Below are 6,000 nucleotides of genomic sequence, written 5' to 3' on the forward strand. Positions count from 1 at the left end.
TCTTGTTTAGTCTTTGTAAAAAAGCAGGCAAAGTGGATATAATTAGCCCACTGAACAAAAAAGGACACTGAGAGTGAGATTCATCCACTCGGCTGGCAGGTGGAGATGGAGTTGGATGCCAGAGCTGACCACTGAGCCAATGATCTTTACTCTACTCTGCTCAGCCTTTCACAGCTGGTGCCTGGAGCTTCAGTTCCTACTTCTCACCCTCATTTCTCCAAAGCTGTCCCTGGGTTTCTGGCTGAATCTCACAGCTAACCCTCTAGTTGACTGGAAAAAACAACAACCACCCATGAACACTCATCTTGCGTCAGGCTAACTGAGATCTTGACAGGCATTTCATCCAAGATTGAGAAATAACCAGGATTGTAAGAACTGGGTGTCAGCAACAGTGATATTTTGAATTGAGACAGTGATTTTAGTTTCTTGAAGACATAATGAATGGAAATTGTTCTTAAATAGAACTTTTCCACCTGCTGGGATAATATGGTCAGTAACTGTATTCAGGGTTTAAGTGCTATAGGGAAGGAGCCAGCCAACCATCAAACATATGACCTGAAGCCATCTCCCCAGCATCTCTTCACAATAATGCTCTAACACTTGGTGGCTGTAGAGTGGTGGCTTTTAATGTGGAATCAGATAATGTCCTTAAACAAAAGCTTGTCTATTTGCAAGGCTCCTTGAAGAGGGCAATGGGCAAACTGGATGCTGCCAATGCTGCTTTATAATCACAGCCCAGACCTTGTCATTGCTTGAAACTGCTTCTTTTATGAAATCCCATTAGCGTCCACATGGGACAACCCTCTTCTCTCCCCTCACTAAATCTGTTTGTTCTTCAGCTGCATCAAGGCTCCAGTGTAATGGTTCCAGACTAACCAGCTTTCCTGGCTTACTTTCTGACACAGCCTTCGATCCACGGTCAACCTCTAAAATGGTTTCTTATCAAGAATTCTCAACTACCTGGTTTTTCCTCTGCACTCGCTGTACAATTCACATCTCTCTGTTAGTCTAACAGTTCCCACTCTCTTCTGCACAGTGGAGACTCTTACATAACCTAGTCCAATGACAATGGCTGCATGGAAAGAGCTGGATTCCAGCATTTTCTGAGTCTCCCAGTGCTACCTTTAAGGTCTTTTATTTTCCCAGGTGCTTTCCTTTCCAAATTCCCATTGTTGCCTGTTTCTGACTTCCCATCTCTCCTTTGAGCCCCATCCCCATGCCCATCAATCACTGCAGGGGCCTACGTGTTTCCTTTTTCAGAGGCAATAGAAGTCCTTAGATGTGAACTCTCCCTTTCACCTTTAAACTTGTCTATAAATGTATTTCTTTCCTGTTTTAAAAAGGAGCTGCCCTTTCACCCCTATAAAGCTGATTCCTTTCTCTGTCCCATTTAGTTTTCTTAGTTGTTTAAAAATGTAAATGTGATGATGTAATTTCTCTGTCTGACCAGACATCCTGATTTCCTGGTCAACAGTATTTTTTAAAGACCACCCAGGTGAAGCACACTGTACACACTGTATGCTAGCCAATTTGACAATAAATTATATTAAAGAAAAAAAAACCCACCCAGGTGATTTGCTTATGTCTTTTATGGCACTTCATTCTGTTCGCCCCCTTACTCTGCACCTTGACTTCTACCCTCAAATCTTCAGAAGTCTGTGTCTTTTCCAAACTTCAGGTTTCAGTTCAAATATTGCTATCTATGGGAGGTTGTTTTCTGCCTCAGCACCCCATTTGCTTCTTTCTTTACACACACTATGGTTTATATTGTTGAGGGTTTCCTTGTTTTTTACCTGTCTTCCTACTGTTAGGCTGGAAGCTTCCTGGGGTGAGAGCACCATCTCTGTAGTTCACCACTGTATCCCTAATACCAAGCAGAGTCTGACATCTTTGCATTCACTATGGACGTGAGGAATTAATAATAGATAAGCAATTGCTTCTGATCCTGCCTTCTTCTTATGGGAGCTTGTACCCTTGATTTTCCTTTCTAGGATCTTCAGGTTTTCTCCATTAATCCATTTTCTCAGTATAAAAACATATTCAAAACCTTTCCATCCAAAATCAAACACATATAGGAAACTTCTCTTGGCACTCCTCCTTGCTTAACTTTAGTCTTGTCTTTTTTCTTCTACAAAGAGAGGAAATTTAGCCTGAGGATTAGAAAGTTGGGGGTCTGAAATCAAATTGCCTGGATTCAAATCCTGATGTTGCTAACTTCTAGATTTGAGGTCTAGATTTGGGCAAGTTCCTTTACTTCCTTGTGCCTCATTTTCCTTATCCATCAAATAGAGACAGTAATAGTACTTTCCTCCAGGAGTTGCTATCAGGATTAAGTGAGGTACTGTATATAAATGATGCTTGGGTTCTAGTAAGCACTCTGTAAATATTAGCCATTATCATTACAACTCTGGATTCCTTAGAGTCATCATCTCCATGGACTGTTTCTACCATCTCCAACTCTCTGGAACCCCTTAACCCATTTAAACTATTCTTTGCCCAGCAGCATTATCTAGTTCTCACTTCACTTGATCTGGTTGAGGCAGGGGACTCTATTGACCATTGCCACCATCTTTCCCCTTTTTCTGCTTACAACTCTCTTTTCCTTATTCCCACCTTTCTGAATGCCCCTTCCCCAGGTTTCTTCACTCATTCCTTCTCCTCTCTTGACTCCAGGGCTTTGTCCTCAATCTTCCTGTCTTTCACTTTTGCCATTGTCCTTGGGCAGTTTCGCTCATTTCCATGGTTTACAAACAAGTCTTCGCTGATGAAAACTTTTAAATCATTACCTTTACCCTCAATCTCTCTCTTAAGCTATAGACCAGTATTGACAAGTGTCCCTGAGTCACTTCCATTTGGATGTCCTACATGTACATCAGATTCTGTATACCTAAACCAAATACGTTAACTAATCAGCACAGTCTTCTTCAATTTCTATCTCAATACTTCCTTTAAGATGTTTGCTACTAAACCATTAAGCAAATCCTCTGAATGCTAAACAATGGTTGCATTTCTTTTAGTAACAAAGGAACAAGAATTGAAGTTATTAATCTGCCCCTCCCCCCCTCCCGCCACCCAACTTAAGTGTAGTATTTTACAGTGGAAAGAGAACAGACTTTGGAATTAAACAGACACTAGTTTGAATCTTAGTGCTAACCTTTACTAGCTGTGTGATTTAAAATGGGGATGATAGTGCTTACCTCTCAAGGTTGTTAGGATGAGCAAATAAAATGAGAGTCCAAAGCACTTGATGCATAGTAGATATACATCAAGTGGTAACTTCATGTTTTCTTACTTTAGACTTAGAACCTGCTTCATACGCTTATGTATTTTGAATTCATAAATTTTCTCTGACCAGGCCAGCGGTTGTTGGAGTTGTTGGGACCAAGATGCCTAGACATTGTCTATTTGGAGACAACTGTGAACATAGCCTCTTGAATGGAGTTAACCAGCCAAGGTGAGATAGCCCCATTGACACATTTTCTAACGGATTAATTAGTGTGTTTTCCTACACATCAAGTTACCTGGTAATTCCTTTGCCTGCTGCCTTGTAAAACAACTCTTTGGAACTCTTTCCTTTTACCTTTTCATGTTAAATCTAAATGGGTCTAATTCAGGACATTGATGTTACAACTGCTCAAATGATAACCAGTGTAGCTCAATGGGGAGGGGTGGGACTTGTGGGGTAGAGAATGTTCACTGGAGTGTACAGAAGGCAATGCAAGTTGGATTGAAATTTTGTGAAACGAAGGGTTGTTGTTTTAGTGAGCTGATTGCTATCTGTATGTGTTTCATGGTTTTAAAGATAGTAGGGTCCCAAACATGTCCAGGTATGTTGTATTTGAGTTTAGTGCAGAAAGTGTTTGCATATCAACCCAAGTGAACCTCCAATGAGGAGAAAGTCCTAGTGATGGGGTTGGGGTGGGGTAGATGTCTGATCAAGGCTGAATGTAGTGCTTTTTCCTATGTTGGGATGCTTTCATTACAGTCTCTATAACGGCTGGTCACAGCGAAGTGGAAAACATGGGTCTATAATGTATAGTACCTATTATAACCACCAAGCACTCACTTCTGGCTCCTTATCTTATAAGAGAACCTGCAGTCCCTGGGTCATTACAAGTGCAGAGCCATTGCCAATGTAGAAAGGATGGGTTGCCATAGATTATTGTGAATCAAAAGTATCAAAGAAAATTGCACCAGATGGAGTTAGACAGACAAGGAAGACCTTATTCAAACAACTGCAATAGTAGAGAGAGATAGAACTCAACTCTGCTGAAACAAAAGAGGAAGAGGTTTTAGTTCTGGGGTGAGCTAATGTAGGAGTACTGAGGGCGTTAGAAAGGAGGTTGGTTCAATGTGATGGTGTTTGCTAGTTGGTGCTCCAGGAAGTTAGACTCCTACTCTCCCACAAAGACTAGAAGATAGGCGCATTATCTTTCTGGATGATTACATTTCAAAGGAATGGCTCCCAGATCCATGAGAAAGACTTTCCTGGGTTGGATAAGTGGCAAGAGGCTGGGAGAAGATGTACATCTTCTCAGAGAAAGAATTTACAGTTGCAAGTTTTCTAAAGTAAATCCTTTAAGAAAAGGGAGGTCAGGAAGAAGCCTATCTAAAGTTTAATCAAGCTGAGGGGAAGTTTAGTGAAGGCCGACTTGGTAAAAATCCAAATCCAAATTGGAAATTTTCCAGTTGGAATGTTATGATGCATTACCACCCAGGCTATTTTAGTTTCTTAGAAAGAAAGAAAGAAAGAAAGAAAGAAAGAAAGAAAGGAAGAAAGAAAAAAAGAAAGAAAGAAAGAAAGAAAGAAAGAGAGAAAGGAGGGAGGGAGGGAGGGAGGAAAGAAAGAAAGAAAGAAAGAAAGAAAGAAAGAAAGAAAGAAAGAAAGAAAGGGAAGAAGAAGGATACTCAGGGCCTGTGTTCTTTTCCAAACCACTTTCCTTTATTCGTGGAGGCTCTTTCAAAGTAAGACTCTGTAGCAAAAGATTAGAATTCTCCTAAAAGCTTTCTTTCCAATCTTCTACTGGGTTAGTAAAAGTTCGAAATAAAGCCTTCTTTTTAGGCAAATGTATTCTCTACTCTTATAGATTGTAGCATTTAAACTACCCCATTTTCTACTTCCCATGACTTATCTTTATGGGGGGAGGTAATTTAGGATTTAGGATGATATTATTGAAGTGTTTAATGCATTGGCTTTTGGATCCTGGCTTTGAAATTTATGAGCTGTGTTCTCTTGGGCATGCTTTTAACATCCTTAGCCTCAGTTATCTAATCTATAAAATGGGGGGAAATCTATTTACCTCTTAGAGATGCTATTAAAATCTTGGCACAAATGCCAAAAAATGATAATAATTATTAATATTTTGCACAGTTGTTATGGGGCTTCAAAAGGAAATTTTAATATAAAAATTAAAAACAATAATTGTTGTTTCAAGTTTATTATCTGCTTTATGGAAAGTAATACAATTTTCATTATTTTTATTTATTCATGATTGGGTTGTACAATTAACACAATTATTCAGGGACTAATTATTCTGGCTGGCATTATCCAAATTTTGCTTCTCTTCCAGCTTAATGAAACTTAATCAAGTGGGTAGGATAATAAAAACACAAGTTGGGGCCACTCAGTATTATAACTCATTAACAGGGTTTAGGGTTGACTGTGTCAGAGGAAAACAGTGATGTCTAGATCCTACTGACTGAGAAGAACCACTTCTGGGGTCGGAAGGCTTCTTTGTCCCATAGCTCAAGGCTTACATGAGGTAAAGGCGTGGTGAGGCCTCCTTGGATCCTTCCCCCCAGTACAGGATTCTAAGACTGTACGTAAGAGAAGATCCAAAAAGACCACAAATGGGAACAGAATCCTTTTTTATAAAGCCTAGATCAGTCTGGTCTCAGTGTCCTCCTCATGGCTTCTTTAGGTTCTCCTTGTTTTTTTGTTTTTGTTTGTTTGTTTGTTTGTTTGTTTATGAAGACCAAGGGTAAATGTGGGTCTTGGGA

General features: G+C 39.9%; 1 long non-coding RNA gene across 1 annotated transcript in view; it reads left to right on the forward strand.

Moving 5' to 3' along the window:
- The window catches only part of LOC120241754, a 64,657-nt gene extending 61,216 nt beyond the window's left edge, over positions 1–3,441 (forward strand). The window contains exon 3 of the long non-coding RNA XR_005530944.1: positions 3,356–3,441. This is a non-coding gene — a long non-coding RNA (uncharacterized LOC120241754). The remainder of the gene's footprint in view (positions 1–3,355) is intronic.
- The last annotated feature ends 2,559 nt before the right edge of the window (positions 3,442–6,000 follow it).

Source organism: Hyaena hyaena, unplaced genomic scaffold (assembly GCF_003009895.1).
Source record: "Hyaena hyaena isolate Hyena2069 unplaced genomic scaffold, ASM300989v1 scaffold_289, whole genome shotgun sequence".
Classification (NCBI taxonomy): domain Eukaryota; kingdom Metazoa; phylum Chordata; class Mammalia; order Carnivora; family Hyaenidae; genus Hyaena; species Hyaena hyaena.